This window comes from Dendrobates tinctorius, unplaced genomic scaffold (genome assembly GCF_039654945.1).
Source record: "Dendrobates tinctorius isolate UK_male_01 unplaced genomic scaffold, ASM3965494v1 ptg000308l, whole genome shotgun sequence".
NCBI lineage: Eukaryota > Metazoa > Chordata > Amphibia > Anura > Dendrobatidae > Dendrobates > Dendrobates tinctorius.
In genome coordinates, this window is record NW_027361975.1 from 1,136,918 (window position 1) to 1,153,372 (window position 16,455).

General features: G+C 47.6%; 1 long non-coding RNA gene across 1 annotated transcript in view; it reads left to right on the forward strand.

Moving 5' to 3' along the window:
- Positions 1 to 229: 229 nt before the first annotated feature.
- LOC141073611 (uncharacterized) overlaps positions 230 to 16,455 on the forward strand; it is a 55,299-nt gene continuing 39,073 nt past the window's right edge. The window contains exons 1-2 of the long non-coding RNA XR_012227018.1: positions 230 to 2,316; positions 2,416 to 2,467. This is a non-coding gene — a long non-coding RNA (uncharacterized lncRNA). The remainder of the gene's footprint in view (positions 2,317 to 2,415; positions 2,468 to 16,455) is intronic.

Below are 16,455 nucleotides of genomic sequence, written 5' to 3' on the forward strand. Positions count from 1 at the left end.
ATTTTTTACTTTGGAACCAAACTTTTTTATTTTAACAAGGGTATCAAGAGAAAATGGGCCACAAAATTTGTTGTACTATTTCTCCTGAGTACCCCGATACCCCATATGTAAGGGAAATACACTTTTTGGGCACATGGCAGGGCTCAGAAGGGAGGGAGCACTGTTTGACTTGTTGAACGCAAAATTGGCTGGAATCAATGGTGGGCGCCATGCCGTGTTTGAGACCCCCTGATGTACCTAAACAGTGGAAATCCCCCAATTCTAACTCCAACCCTAACAGCCCTAACCCCAACACAACCCTAGCCAAACCATAACCTTAGGACAACCCTAGCCCCGACTATAACCCTAGCCTCAATCCTAACTCTAATTCTAACCCTAGCTCTAACCTGGTGATGCAGAAGGATCCAGGGACACTGGAGGTACCAGGGACCCCATTTCTTTCTCCTGTGATGTGCTAGATCACATCAGAGGAGAGAGAAATTAAATGGGAAATCTGACCTTTTTTTTTGCAGTCGCTGTTTTAACGCTGGGGTCAGTAAAAACTGACTCAAATCATGTTCTCTGGGGTCTCAGCTACCCCCGGTAGCCGAGACCCCGGGGAATTTCCGACACTGGGGGGGCACTATACACTTATTCCTCAGCGCCGTTGAAAAGCGGCGCTGAGGACTAAGTACCCTTAACTGCCGCCGTACTCGTAAAAGGCATATTGGCGGTCATTAAGGGGTTAATCACATTGTTATTCCAGGGTGCTATGCCTTGTCCTTTTCATTGAATCTGCCTGAAATATGCAGCATGCTCCTTAGTTCTGCAGTGGAATGTTTTTTTTTTTCCCAAGTGGTGGCAAAAATCTGTGTGGAAGCTTTTAATGGCATGTGAATGGAATTCCGGAAACCCTGTTCGCACGCATGTCATGCCAATTTTACACAGATATTTTTTAAAATCCATGTTGAATACCAAATTAATTAACCCACATTCTGAGATAATAGAAACAGAAATGATCAAATTGTATAGAACAGAAAACACATTTTGACATCCAAGACTTCTCCACACTCAGGTAAAAACAAACAGTAGACCCACTGGGGATTAGAAATAAAACATCCATGTCAATGTGGCATTTAGCTTCAGTCCGGGAAAGGTGAGTAACCCACTTGAAACCCAATCTCTGTCCTAGATCTCCAGAAACATTACCATTAACCCCTTCACTGACCTACACCACCAAGTATCTTATCTGTAGAATCTTTTTCTGCCCCCAAACACAGGGATATTGTTGCAGGTTTAGCTTGACAGAGCGAAGCCAGAAGACCTCAGAGTTTGATTTCTCCCAGTCTTGCATTGATTAGAAGCACCACCTTCATAATAAACTGTGCTGGTTTCTTTTAGCAGTACAGGGGTTAATCTGCTCAGTTGCAGAGCTCCTGGAAGCTTTCTTGCATTAATGCTCAGCTGTTCATTGTTAGCCACTCCCATCTCCTATATAATCTGGGCCCTGGAAAGCACTCACTGTCAGAGCTAGATTATGCTGCATGGCTGAAGGTTGTTGGTGGTTATTTCAGAAGGTGTTTGGTGGATTTATCTGTGACTGTTGCTATTTTTTTGTGTGTGCTAATTCCCCTTTTCCTACTTTGGTTTTATCCCATCCTCCATTCCCCAGTGTATACCTCTGTTGTTTGTGTGAGTATATTTGTATGATTGGTATTTTCTGTTATCCCTACTACTTCCCTTTTCCCTGGGTGGAAGATGTGTACAAACTGAGGGCGGATTCAGGAGCTAAGGCAAGGTAGGTGGCCTCGGCGTCTTCAACATCAGAAGTAATCCGGGTAACAACCCAAGCTAGGGCGCCCCTAGTGTTAGGGACAGGGAAGGCTCCCCTGGTCCTGGGACACTCAACAACAGTTGTGACACATTTACAGATATTTAACCCTTTCTTGCCCTAAAGAGTTAGAGCCGCCATGTATCTCCTTTTTTTCTGCCCTAAAAAAAACAGCGATTTAGATATTTAAACCCTTTCTACCTTAGATCACCAGGGATATTGACATTAGTCACTACTCCCTAGATCACCAGGGCTGCTCACAGTAACGGCTTTGCTGCTTTAGTTCATCAGTAATGCTAATACCTTTTTTTCTTACTTTTCTGATACTTCTACAATTGCAGGATTATATACTGGTTAAGAAGTCAAGTGAGCATGTGTCAGGGGGATGGAGCATAACTCGGGATCCTATTGCAGTTCCTCCCTTTCACTCACTGATACATGACCAAAAAAATGAGCGAAAGATCCTGGACCTCACCAACAAGATCATTGAGCTGCTGACTAGAGAGGTGAGCGCTGCTGGGACAATCTGCAGTAATACCAATGAAAGTTTATGGATGATTAATGTATTTTGTTTAAGGGTCTATAAGTTGTCTACTTCTTCACAGAAATTATTAAAGGATGTGAACAATGACCTGTTGGAGAATTGACAGTACCCTGGTAAGCATTTTCTTATTCTAAAACAAATGTAATTTAAAGGAAATCTTTCACAAGGTTTTCCCCATATATATAATTAAAAGCATCATCTTTAAGTCCTCTTGCACATCAGCCCAAAAAATCTGTGTATAAATCCCCCACCACCTTGCAGATCCATGAAAATACCTTAAATAATTCTCCTGAAATGTATGCTAATCACCATGGTCTGGTCTGATGGATTTTACTGATCTATGCTTGGCGCCTCTTATCTCTCCGCCCTCTTATCCTGACGAACGTGGATGACTTCTCATAATGCATCCACCCAATGATGCAAATCTCTAGCCTTTGCAGTTGACGCACAGACCTGCACATGTGCGCTGTGCTTTAACCTGGCAGAGCCAATGACCGGAAGTGAAGCCAGCGCATGGCATTACAGGACTTTGCTCTGCCCTCTGGAGGGCAGAGCTAAACAGAGGTCTGTGCTTTTACTGCACAGGCAAAAATTTGCAACATTGGGTGAATTACATAGGAGACATCATCCATATCCGTGAGGGAAGGAGTGTCAGCTATTACGGGCAGAGAGGAGGCACAGGTATTTTCATGGTTCTGCATGGTAGCAGGGGGCTTATACACTGATTGTTGTGCATAAAAATCAAGTTAAATACCTTGTTATAATCCATGATATTCCCTGATTCTGCCACTCTTCCATTTTGTGCTGCGTCTTACCTTTGCGGTGTGTTACACCGGCCACTTGCACGCCTTCGGCCTCTTTCACACTTCAGTTCAGAGAGAGAGAGAGAGAGAATTTTTTTTCTTGTTTTGTCCGGCACCCAGAAAGAAATTCGGGTTAAATCAGTGTTTGCAGGATCCGCCAGAGAAAAAAACGTTACAAGCTCCGTTTTGAAATTTTTGAGGATGGTGACGGACAGCAACTTTTGGCGGATCCTCACAAAAAACGGATGCAACGGACAGCAATCCGTCACAATCCGCCATTAATGCAAGTCAATGGGAAAAAAACGGATCCTCACAAAAAAATTGAGGATCCGTTTTTTTTCAAAACCTGGCGGATTTTGACTTATTGTAAAAAAACGGAAGTGTGAAAGAGGCCGAAGCACTGCCCCACTCACCACGTGTTGCGTTCTGCTCCACCCAGTAGCCAATCATCGCTTGGAGCTGTCTTGTGCTTTTCTTCCATCTCTGCTATTTGTAAATTATAGGGGGGGCACAGCCGAACTCTGTAGGAATTTGTATCTATTCTATTCTGTAGAGATCTGCTTCTTTGGCCTATCACCTGCCAGTAGGTGATATATCAGGCAACTCCACAATCCACTTCTCGCCTGAACTTAAGAGTCCTCCTAGTAGCTCAGTCTCTAGCTTCCTGAACTTGGCTACGAATTCTGAATGTGTGCTGCCTACCCCGACCTTGGACTGTCTTACCATGCTTTTGTCTTGACCACCTGTACCTGGTACCCGAGTCTCTGACCCTCTAGTCAGCTGCTGCAGTCTCTGGGTCTGACCTGGATGGTACCTGGTGTCTACCAGCGGCCCCTCATATCCTCACTATCAGAGACTTTAGTGAATAACCTGTAGACACTTAGTTATGACCGTTCAGGGTAAGCCCCGCCCGTACACAGTGGATACATGGGTCGCCCTCCCAGGGCTGTGGGGTACTCGGTACCGGGCCGGTATCAGTGGGATGTGTCACAGCAGCAGTGACCCGGACCGTGGCCCTGGGCGCCCAAGTAATGGGGAAATTGTGTATGGTGGAATAGTTTGTGACGCCACCTGTGGTGTTCGGCAAGTGAGATGTTAGGCCGACGCTGCTTGCAGATCCTCTGGGGCTGGTGATGGGTTGCAGCTAAGATGGTGAAGCTCCCCACAGGTGGAGCTGTAGCCCCAGGGCAGTGTAGATGTAGGGGAAGATGAGAGGCGCAGGCGGTGTAGGAGCTGGTACCCAGATGTAGCGGTGCTGAGTGTGTTGGCGCAAGAATCAATGCAGGACACCAGGGCTTGTAATTCCAAAGCTTTACTCACAATCTGTAGTACACACACAGGTGCCGGCCTCCGTGCCATGTCCTCCGGGTCAGGGACTCAGCCAACCTCCAGGCAAGATGGAAAGCTCCCTTCCAACGCTCCGCCAACATGTGCCTTTCTGAACGTCTCCTCTTATAGCGCCTTTTAGTGTGAAGATCGCCTAGTACTGAGTTACACTGGAGTTCCTCCTAACTGATGTTCCCAAGAACTCTACTTGTACGGCAGACAGCTGTAGCCTGCTTCGGGGACTCCTTACTCCTGGCTCACTATCCATGTTGCTGTTATGCCCCCAAGTCTTAGATGGGAGTAGTGCGTTTACAGCCCACTACTCCACCGGTGTCTGCTGCAGAACCATTAGTGTCCATACAACCTCGGGGAGCGGGCCCCGGCCTTGCGCTTAGAACTTCTAGGCAGGGTGCTCTCCTAACCCACGTCCTCTGTGTTCTCTTATTCTCCTACGTTCCGTACTTGTCTTTATTTCCTATGGAACCTCAGGCTTCAGTTCAGTGTCTATCTCCTTCTTTCCTTTCCCGTGCCAGCAGACCCGAGTCACTCAGGCCTGCTGCAGCACTCCTTCCTCCATCCCTCTCTCAGGGATCTTCTTTCCTCACTCCTCTCTGAGTGACTTCCTCTGTTAAGAATGGGTCACCGAGGAGGAACAACAAAAAGCTAAGTCCCAGAAAACCAGAGAGGTTGGTAACTATGCAGATTGCAGATCCCTGATTTTAACCACACCACTAACAGTAGCAGTGGAACGTTCCTACGATGTTCCTAGACGCCTCATCACCGCCGGAGGACTACATAAACCTAAAGCAAGAAAAGTGAAAACTAGCTGCCCCAGAGCAGACCCCAAAGGAATAGACAGCCCCACACATGTATTGACGATGAAGCAAGATGAAAACACAAACACAGGCAGGAAAATAGGCTGAGCAAATGATGGGGTCCAACTAACTATAAAGAACAGGAAAGGAAAGACACTGTCTGCAATCTGCCAAAAAACCCTACAAAATAATGTCCAACACGTCTGATAACAAAATTAACCCTGAAGTCACTAGACTTCTCTCACTATATCAGCACTCTGAAATTTTCTGAGACAGAGCAAAAAGAGGCCAATCTAATAAGGGACTAAAAAGCAAATTGGCAAATACAGATAAATAAGAGAGGAAGTTCAGCACAGCCCAGCCGGGGCTGGCTGAACACACAAAAAACTGAATAGACCAACAAAATCAAGTGTGAACATTAACAAAAACACTTAGCTTTGAGAAGGCTGGAACAGAGCAGAAAACAAAGACCTGAGCAGCCTAAAGCAATCACCAGCACTGACTTAGGGCGTCGGTGTAGTGAAACCTCCACCAGGGGGAGCCAGTGAGGGAAGAGAGGTTATACACTAAGAGCAGCAACCCTGAGCAACAGCACAGGTAACAAGAGAGAATAGTCAGACGAACCGAGTCAGAAACTAACAGGAGCAGACGTACCAGAAGGAGCAGCAATACACGTAGTCAAAATACCAAAGCCGAGAGTCAGAAAGCCAGAACATGAGCACGGGTCCAAAACGTGAGACGAAATACGTGGTCGGGGTACAAGCCAGGGAGTCAGATGCCAGAGAGGGAACGTAACAGCAGAGACGAATACCAAGAGACGGGGTCAGAAATCAGTCCGGGTCATACACGTGAATATCAGTCAGAGGCAGGAGGATCACCAGGGTACAAGGGTCAGCGGCTCTAAACTGCAAGCTTGAGCTATCACTAACACTGGTCAGCAGGCTGTGAGGGATTTAAATAGCCCAGCTAGCTCCAGAATGAGGCTGAGAAGATTAACCCCTGCATGACCAGTCCGGAGTGAAGACAGCAGAAGATAAACTCCGGACTGGACCATGACAGTCGGCAGTCTTAAATCCAATCTAAGATCCCTGAGGTCCAATCGTCATCATCACCATCAGGTGGTAGATCCCCACTGATAAAATCAGCCTCACCACCTCCTGTCCCCACCAGAGGGAGTCTGGAAGGTGAACTCACCACTGTTGGACCAGAGAATGAACTCACAACCTTCCTCAGTCAGTCTCTCCGACTGACTGACTACTGACTACTGACCTCAATCCTAAATCTTCCCACTCTTTTATGTATTCTAACTCCACCCACCTCCCAGCACGTTTTGTGTTCCAAGCAGGGAGCCACCAAAGGTGCTCTGCTACACTCTAAGCAAGAGCCGCAATGTGGCTTTGCTGAACTACCCTGTTGTGTGGGGTGTGAGTGTTGGAGCATGGTCAGAAGTTCCCACCTTACCTGGATGGTGGGGCACCACACCTTAGGAGAAGGTGCGGTACCCCTGTGGCAACTGAGCCTCAGGGGCGCCACATACCCCCCGTTAAACACAGCACGTCCGAGGGCTGCAAGACAAAGTTGACAACACAGGAACATACAAATTTTTGTTATGCTGAATAAACATTTCTTATACTAAACTTCCCAATGTGGGAGGTACTACTCATCCTTGAACGTTGCAAACAAGTCTTAATTAACTAACTATCTAAAGTCCTAATTCAAAAGTGCAATTCTCAATAAATTCAAAGTGCTATTATCTATCACTCACTAGCACGTCAGTATTCTTCATCAACACATTTCTTCATCATCTTTCCTTTTTCACACTTTCTACTTTTCTATATACTTGGTTCACCATCTACATTTTCCAAGTTCTGATTCCTTATTCAAATCTCTCATCTCTTTATTAAAACATTCCTACATCTTATATAACAGTTAACATAAAACACATCATCAAATACTTCACATTAAAACTTTCAATAATTCTTGTAAATGCTGGACACCGCTCCCAGCCGGGATCTCTTGCAGTGTCCTTTGATTGGAGTCACGCTCCACATGAGGTAGACATTATCTTCGCAAAGTGTCTATGTAAAACCAAGAGAGGGCACCTAAAGAGGTGCAACTATTTACAAACACAGTTCTGGATCATTCAGCGTCCATGATCTCCACAGTTCCAAATGAAGAAACGCTGCCAATCAAACTGGGCAACAAAAGTGCGAATAGAAAAACATGATGAACAAAAATTAGAAAAAGGCACAGCGGTGCAAATACCCTCCTGGGCAACGAGATTTACTTAATGGTTGTTGTTCCCTCCTGGGGTTCTGGAAGCTGATGATTGGGAACTGCTACCAGATGAAATACTTTGGGTGTCTTCATCCTGCTGCTGATTTCGTGCCAAGCGCATGTATGGTTGTGGCAAAGGGAACCCATGATGCATATCAATGCCCACCAGCTGCTCTCCATTGGCGGGTGGTTCCGTCGCCCTGGTGCGGGGCCCGACATCTGGGGATGCCATAGCCTGTTGGCACTGATAAGCGGCTACGCGGGGGTTTTGCAGCAGAGGGATCTCGAGGTCACTATCCCAAAGCGACCTAGATTCCTCCAATCCCCGAAGATGCCGAATCATGCGCACCTGTTCCAGCCGTACCCTCCTCAGCAGGGACCTCCTCCACCTCCCCATCTCCGACAGTCTAGTGCCCAATGTGAGGAACTGAAATACTTTCCCAGCACAGATGACTAGTTACCTCAATTTATGTTGTATGTACATGCAATTACCTTATCTGGTGGGGGAATATGTGCCTTTCTTTCTCTCGGCAGGGGGGCCACTTGGGTTCACACCACTCCAGACTGGCCGGAGACTGCACTGGCTGTGAATTCAATGTACATTGGTTAGGGGGTTGGGAGTAGAGTTGAGAGACTTGATGGGGGAGTGCAGTTGTGTCTGGGGATCTGAAGCGAAAGGAGCAGAGTTAAGGCCGCTCTTGGAACCCATGAATGGACTATCGAACTTGGAACTAAGTTTTCTGGGGCTTCGGTCGTGAGATCTATATTCCCCTAGGAATTATCCCATGGACTATTTTTAGTGACTTGTTGCTGATCCCGTGGACTGGGGGCATTACATTGGGGTCATCTACCTGGACTTACTGAAATGCTTGTATGGATACAAATAAAACTTGTTGCATCGTTAACCTGCCTAAGTGATTACTAACACCCACAACTCTAGATCTTCACAAGTGGTGGCAGCAGTGGGATCACCTATCTCTGAACAGCGTAACAGAGAAAGTTACTGATGGTGACTTGGCAGAAGAGATGGCAGACTCCATCTACAAGAGACTCAAGTAGAAGCAGCTGAGAGCCCTGTGCTCTGGGAGAGAGCTGGAGTGGTCGATGGCGGACAACTGGATGGCCCTAATACAACGCTTGGACGAGTAGGATCAAGAACACCCACAGGAGGAGATCAGTCCAGATGTAGAAGAGGACAGCCCAGTGGATGGACAACAGCCACGGGCAATCATTCCGATGGCAGAGGATCGATTGACCAAGTTGGGGCGGGTGCTGGCTGTGCTAGGAGAGCGGGCCACAGAAAGAGAACGGGCGGCTGTGATAAGCAAATATCTGGGTGTCCATGTAGCTGTAACCCCACCACCCTCTGCGCAGATGACAGTGGATAATGGGAGAGAGGGACCCGCATCTTTGAGGTACCGGGACATACCACAGTTTAATGAAGACACCACGGGTATTGATGACCATCTTCGATTATTTGAGAACCTCTGCCTGCTTTATGAGGTGTCCATTGAGGACTGGCAGAGACTTTTGAGTGTTGGCCTGACCGGGAAAGCCAGAGAAGCTTTTAATAACTTGTCTTCTGGGGATCAGAGGTGTTACGCTACCATTCGCAGCACATTACTGGAGAGGTATGCCGTCACACCTGAAACCTACCGGAGGAAGTTTCGGAGGACTGAAAAGCCCAATGCACATACGCACCGGGAGTTTGCCAACACATTACATACAGCATGTGCTCGGTGGATCGAAGGACTGGGAGCTCGGGAAGCTGAACATGTCTTGGATATATTCATGCGGGAGCAATTTATGTCCAAGCTCCCACGTCACATAAAGGAATGGGTGGTGGATAGAAAACCACGGAGTCTGGAGGAGGCTACAAGATTGGCTGATGATTGGTCTGCCAATCATCCAGGGCGGTGTGGGAGAACAGCTCCGGCAAGTCGGGAACAGGGGCTTCCCGAGAGGCCATCGAGACCCATGGTCCAGCGAGAGGAGGAACTGCGAGGATTTCGTACTCTACAAAGAGGGGGAGGTCTCCAAAAACCCCAAGTACGGCCAGCATCAGGGCGAGGGGGATTAAGCTGCCATAGCTGTGGACGCATGGGACACTTCGCCAGGGAATGCCGGGCCCATTTGGGTCCACGTCATCCGCATTTCCAACCTGTGAACAGAGTACTGCAATGGGGCTGGAATGCTGGGGGCGAGAAAAGAGGGGGAGGTCCCCCAAAACCCCAAGTACGGCCCACATCAGGGCGAGGTGGATTAAGCTGCCATAACTGCGGACGCAGGGGACACTTCGCCAGGGAATGCCAGGCACATTCAAGTCCACGTAGCTGGAGGAGAATCTCTGAACATTCGGACAGCCCGACTACATTTAGACTGGGGACACAGCAAGGGAATGGTGGATGTGGGGGTAGTGCGACACCTACCTGTGGATGTGTTGCTGGGCAACAACTTAGGAGCAGGGTTGGTGTGCCACTGGACCAGTGTCGCAACCCGAAGCCAAGGACTCATTCCCGCTGCATCAGAAGACCTTGACATGCCAAATAACCTCCCGCCAGTGTGGGAGAGACCACGGCAATGCTGATGGACTATCGAGACAGACTGAGGAAGCCACGAACTCTGGTAATTGTCGTCAGAAGAAGGATAGTCAATTTCATGAATTGGAGCCCAATACTTGCCGTGCTGGAAAAGTGGGGGAGGAATGTGAGGAACTGAAATACTTTCCCATCACAGATGACTAGTTCCCTCAATTTATGTTGTATGTACATGCAATGACCTTATCTGGTGGGGGAATATGTGCCTTTCTTTCTCTCGGCAGGGGAGCCACTTGGGTTCACACCACTCCAGACTGGCCGGAGACTGCACTGGCTGTGAATTCAATGTACATTGGTTAGGGGGTTGGGAGTAGAGTTGAGAGACTTGATGGGGGAGTGCAGTTGTGTCTGGGGATCTGAAGCGAAAGGAGCAGAGTTAAGGCCGCTCCTGGAACCCATGAATGGACTATCGAACTTGGAACTAAGTTTTCTCGGGCTTCGGTCGTGAGATCTATATTCCCCTAGGAATTATCCCATGGACTATTTTTAGTGACTTGTTGCTGATCCCGTGGACTGGGGGCATTACATTGGGGTCATCTACCTGGACTTACTGAAATGCTTGTATGGATACAAATAAAACTTGTTGCATCGTTAACCTGCCTAGGTGATTAGTAACACCCACAACTCTAGATCTTCACAACCCCAGCCGACTCTTCCAACTCACCCATTTCGAGTTCCCACAAGCCAGCCTCGGACAACGTGAATTCGGGGGTAACCCATTAGGAGGGCCGGGGTATATACCTGGTGCCTCCTGGCGGTGCGGGTTCTGCTCCGGTGCAGGTATGGTGGCAGTGGACGCCGCTCGGTGCGTCAACGGGGATGGCGGTGGAGCTAACGGCGGCTCCGGGTCCACGGGGGTCTCTGTAGGGACCTGCGCAGCCGCGTCAGGTCCGGACGGGGGCTTCTCTTCCTCTGCTTCAGCTCCCGGGACCTCATACAATTCTACCGGTGGCGGCAGCGAGGGGGCTCCGGATGCTGCCGGCGGTGTGATGGCGACGGCAGGCTCCGTGGAATCTGCCTGGGGAAGCTCCGATGCAGCAGTGGCGGTTACCACAGGTGTAGGTCCCTCCTGGGAGTGCTGCCAGTTCAGCCTCCACAAGGCCTCCTGCCTCAGTTGCAAACATTGGGTCAGCCGGGCAATCTCCTCCTCTAGCTGCCAGCGGTTCATCTCCGATACTGGGTTGGAGCCTTCAGCCATGGCACCAGGGGGACTCAGCTTAACCTCCCTGCGCTCCGCAGGCCTCCTCCCGTCTTCTTCCAAAATGGCGTTCTGGCGTTCTTCTTCCTGCCTCGGCCCCTTTCCCGCCACTGGCTTCTGCCCCTCCTTCTTGGGGCAGCGTCTTCTTCCAGCGGCTCCATACCAAGCCAGTATACGAACCCCTCGGGGGGTGGGCCATGCTGCTATCACATAGTAATTCAGGCAGGGGAGGCCCAAGACTGTTCGCGGTCTTTTCCTAGGACCTCCAATATCGTCACGCCCTTCTTCTCCGCGCCAGCGGCCATTTTTAATGTTCATTTCACAGTCTATTAAATTGGGTCTTCTGCACAAAAAAGTTTTAGGCGCACAGAACCCGATGGCATCGGGTCTCGTCATCCTGTTCGTGACGCCAATTTGGGTCGCCCTCCCAGGGCTGTGGGGTACTCGGTACCGGGCCGGTATCAGTGGGATGTGTCACAGCAACAGTGACCCGGACCGTGGCCCTGGGCGCCCAAGTAATGGGGAAATTGTGTATGGTGGAATAGTTTGTGACGCCACCTGTGGTGTTCGGCAAGTGAGATGTTAGGCCGACGCTGCTTGCAGATCCTCTGGGGCTGGTGATGGGTTGCAGCTAAGATGGTGAAGCTCCCCACAGGTAGAGCTGTAGCCCCAGGGCAGTGCAGATGTAAGGGAAGATGAGAGGCGCAGGCGGTGTAGAAGCTGGTACCCAGATGTAGCGGTGCTGAGTGTGTTGGCGCAAGAATCAATGGAGGACACCAGGGCTTGTAGATCCAAAGCTTTACTCACAGTCTGTAGTACACACACAGGTACCGGCCTCCGTGCCATGTCCTCCGGGTCAGGGACTCAGCCAACCTCCAGGCAAGATGGAAAGCTCCCTTCCAACGCTCCGCCAACATGTGCCTTTCTGAACGTCCTCCTAACTGATGTTCCCAAGAACTCTACTTGTACGGCAGACAGCTGTAGCCTGCTTCGGGGACTCCTTACTCCTGAGTCCCGGCTCTCTCTCCGGTATTAGTGTCCATACAACCTCAGGGACCGGGCCCCGGCCTTGCGCTTAGAACTTCTAAGCAGGGTTCTCTCCTAACCCACGTCCTCTGTGTTCTCTTATTCTCCTACGTTCCGATTCGTGCGATTATTAACAGTTAAGAGACATTTCTTTACTCCTGATTCTGGTATTGGTAATCAATTTTCTGATATATCATCCTTGAGTTCAAACAATGTTGATTTGTTGCCACTTGCTGCTCCTGTTAGAGATCAAATTTTGTTTGACATGTTGTCTAGTTTGGAGAACACAAATCAACATACAGCAGTACAATGTGACACAAATGTACAGATATCTAACCCCACTTTTTATCCCCTGATATCTAGAGTGCCCATTATGGATACTTTCCAGAGGGCAATAGAACGTGATGTTAAATCTCTGTTGGATTCAGATGTGCAGTCTTGTATGAATTTATCTGCAATTGAGCAGCATGCGCTTCATTTACTAAGTAAGAACCAACATATAGTAGTCCGCCAATCAGACAAAGGGGGTCAGTGGTGATTCTAGACTCACTACTATATCGCAATGAAATTTTATCCATGTTATCTGATATTAATACATATCATCCTCTCAACAATGATCCTACAAGCTGTATTCAGCAGGGTTTATCTGTGATTTTGCAGGAGGGTCTTGCTTTGGGAGTATTGAACAAGCGCATGGCTGATTTTTTATATGTGGATAAACCAGTGTGTCCTGTATTTCACGCCTTACCCAAAATTCATAAAGGCGTGTTTCCTCCACCTTTCAGGCCCATAGTGGCCGATATTGGAGGGGTTAATGAAAAACTCTCCGAGTGGATAGACAGAAAATTACAACCTTTGGTGTTGAAAACACCAGGTCACATTAGAGACACCAAACAGCTTCTGCAGGCACTTCAGGAGGTTGCATGGGGGCCTCGCCACACATGGATAACATGTGATGTTGTTGCTCTATATTCATGTATACCTCATGATTTGGCATTATCTGCTGTTTCCACCATTTTGACTGAAGAAAGTAATTTCAGTTCTGATCTTAAAAAATTTATCATTATGGCGTTACAACATCTTTTGAACACCAATTTTTTCAAATTTGACACTAAGTACTATCTTCAGGTGTGTGGCTGCCCGATGGGGTCAAAATTCTCTCCTACTCTGGCCAACTTATATATGTCCTTTTGGGAGAACAAATATATATATATACTATGGATAATCCCTATTTAGACAATGTATTGTGGTGGGGGAGATACATTGATGACGTGATCCTATTGTGGTTTGATCGTTGTGATGTATCTCCCTCTCCTGGCATGCTTAAGTTTTTTGAGTATATTGAGACTAATTCTTTGAATATTAAATTCACCCACGAAATACATGGCATTTGTGCCACATATCTGGATGTTAAAATTATGGGAGATGTCAAAACGGGGAATATAAATACTTCCCTATATAGAAAAGATACCAGTGGTAATGCCATATTGCATGCGGATAGTTGTCACCCGCCACATGTGATACGAAATTTACCGTTGGGTGAATTAATCCGTGCCAAAAGATCATGCTCTAATGACGCTCTTTATGAGTCCGAGCGTCGAAAAATTTGCACCAGGCTATCAAAAAGGGGTTATAAGAACTGGATGTTAAACAGGGCTATTAAGAAAGTGGATAACAAAACTAGGAGTAGTTTATTGCAGAATGACATGGTACACACTAATCAAAATAAAAATATTCCCACTTTTTCTACCGCTTTCAGTTCAGATTACAAGGGTGTTATTAAAATCATAAATAAACATCTTCCCTTACTGCATCAAGATCCAGTCTTATCGCAGATATTGGCTGGTGGACATAGGTGTGTTCCAAAGAGAGCTAAAAATTTGAGTCATTTTTTGTCCCCCTCATTGTATTTGTCTGATTGCACTAAACCTACGTGGTTAAATTACTTGGGCAATTATAAGTGTGGTGAAAAATTGTGTGGTTTGTGCCACTATATGGATATTACAGATAGATTTGTTAATTTTAGTACACAACAAACCTACAAAATTAAAACCTACATGAACTGTAACACCACACACTTAGTGTATATGGCAGAGTGCACATTGTGCAGTTTATATTACATTGGCTGTACCACACGCAGCCTGAAGAGGAGACTAAGTGAGCACATCACCGCTTCTAATCCAGAGTCTATGTCCAGTCGTAGGAATGTGTCTGGCTTGTCCAAACATTTCCTTGAAATACACAAGGGTAACTTATGCAGTCTTAAAGTTAAGGGAATAGAACGGGTATTGAAACCCCCCAGAGGGGGTGACTGGGAACATTTACTACACTGTCGGGAAGCCTTCTTGATACTTGCGCTTGATGCACGATATCCGCAAGGTCTAAATTATAGAAATGATCTTATGTATTTCTATTGAGTGCTGAGATTTTTGCTGTTTTTTTTGGGTTTTTTTTTTTTTTTTTTGTTTGTCATTTGATAGTTGCTATGTATTTATGCATTTATACGTGTGTATTGCACATGTTTTTATTTATTCTATGTCTCGTCCATTGTTGTATTGGTCTTTTCCTTTTTTTTTTTTTTTTTTTTTGTTTCTTTCTTCTTGCAAGGGAGTGACTCCACCAGTGATTTGAGGGCTTAGTTGTCTGCCTCTTTGATTATACACATATGTGGAGTCCCTCTGCTGATTAGGAATGTTTATAATCATTTTGTGAACTGTTTTGTTTCATGTCTCTGAGGAAGAACCTGGTGTAAGGTTCGAAACGCGTCAGGCGTGGGGGGTCTGTTTTCCCCTTTATGGTTTTATCATGAAATTATGTGAATAAAACTTATCGTGGATTTTATTAAGTCTCCAGTGCCGGATCTTCCTTCTCTCTTCTCCTTTTATAACGCCTTTTAGTGTGAAGATCTCCTAGTACTGAGTTACACTGGAGTTCCTCCTAACTGATGTTCCCAAGAACTCTACTTGTACGGCAGACAGCTGTAGCCTGCTTCGGGGACTCCTTACTCCTGAGTCCCGGCTCTCTCTCCGTGTTACTGTTGCGCCCCCAAGTCTTAGATGGGAGTAGTGCATTTACAGCCCACTACTCCACCGGTGTCTGCTGCAGAACCATTAGTGTCCATACAACCTCAGGGACCGGGCCCCGGCCTTGCGCTTAGAACTTCTAAGCAGGGTTCTCTCCTAACCCACGTCCTCTGTGTTCTCTTATTCTCCTACGTTCCGTACTTGTCTTTCTTTCCTATGGAAGCTCAGGCTTCAGTTCAGTGTCTTTCTCCTTCTTTCCTTTCCCGTGCAAGCAGACCCGGGTCACTCAGGCCTGCTGCAGCACTCCTTCCTCCAATACTCTCTCAGGGATATTCTTTCCTCACTCCTCTCTGAGTGACTTCCTCACTCAGTCTCTCCGACTGACTGACTACTGACCTCAATCCTAAATCTTCCCACTCTTTTATGTATTCTAACTCCACCCACCTCCCAGCATGTTTCACGTTCCAAGCAGGGAGCCACCAAAGGTGCTCTGCTACACTCTAAGCAAGAGCCGCAATGTGGCTTTGCTGAACTACCCTGTTGTGTGGGGTGTGAGTGTTGGAGCGTGGTCAGAAGTGTTATGGTCGGCGGAACGCACCAGATATAAAATAATAGGAGATGTGTTCGCCGCCCGGGGTCCACCGTGCAGTAGACGGTAAGACCGCTGCTGAGTAATGGCAGATGCACCAGAAGGTGAAGTAGTGCGCACGGGTTAACGTCACCCGAACGCTAGGAGCGGCTCTGTGCAGACACAGAGTCACTTGGCAGAAATAAATGTAAAGACGCTGGCCCTGTTAACCTCACAGGAGCCGGCGTGTGGCGTCGCAGCTGCGAACACCAATAGCTGCTGTTAATGCAGCGCTGCGGCAACTATAGCCGCAAGCGTCGGCGCCGAGAACCAGGCACCGACGGACGCTAGTGTAGGCGTGGAAAGCACAGTGGCGTGTCGCTTGCCACAATCTGGAGCTGACTAACCCAACACACAGTCACCATTTGTAGTATCCAAGGGAAGGGGTTTCATAATAAGTCAGTCACC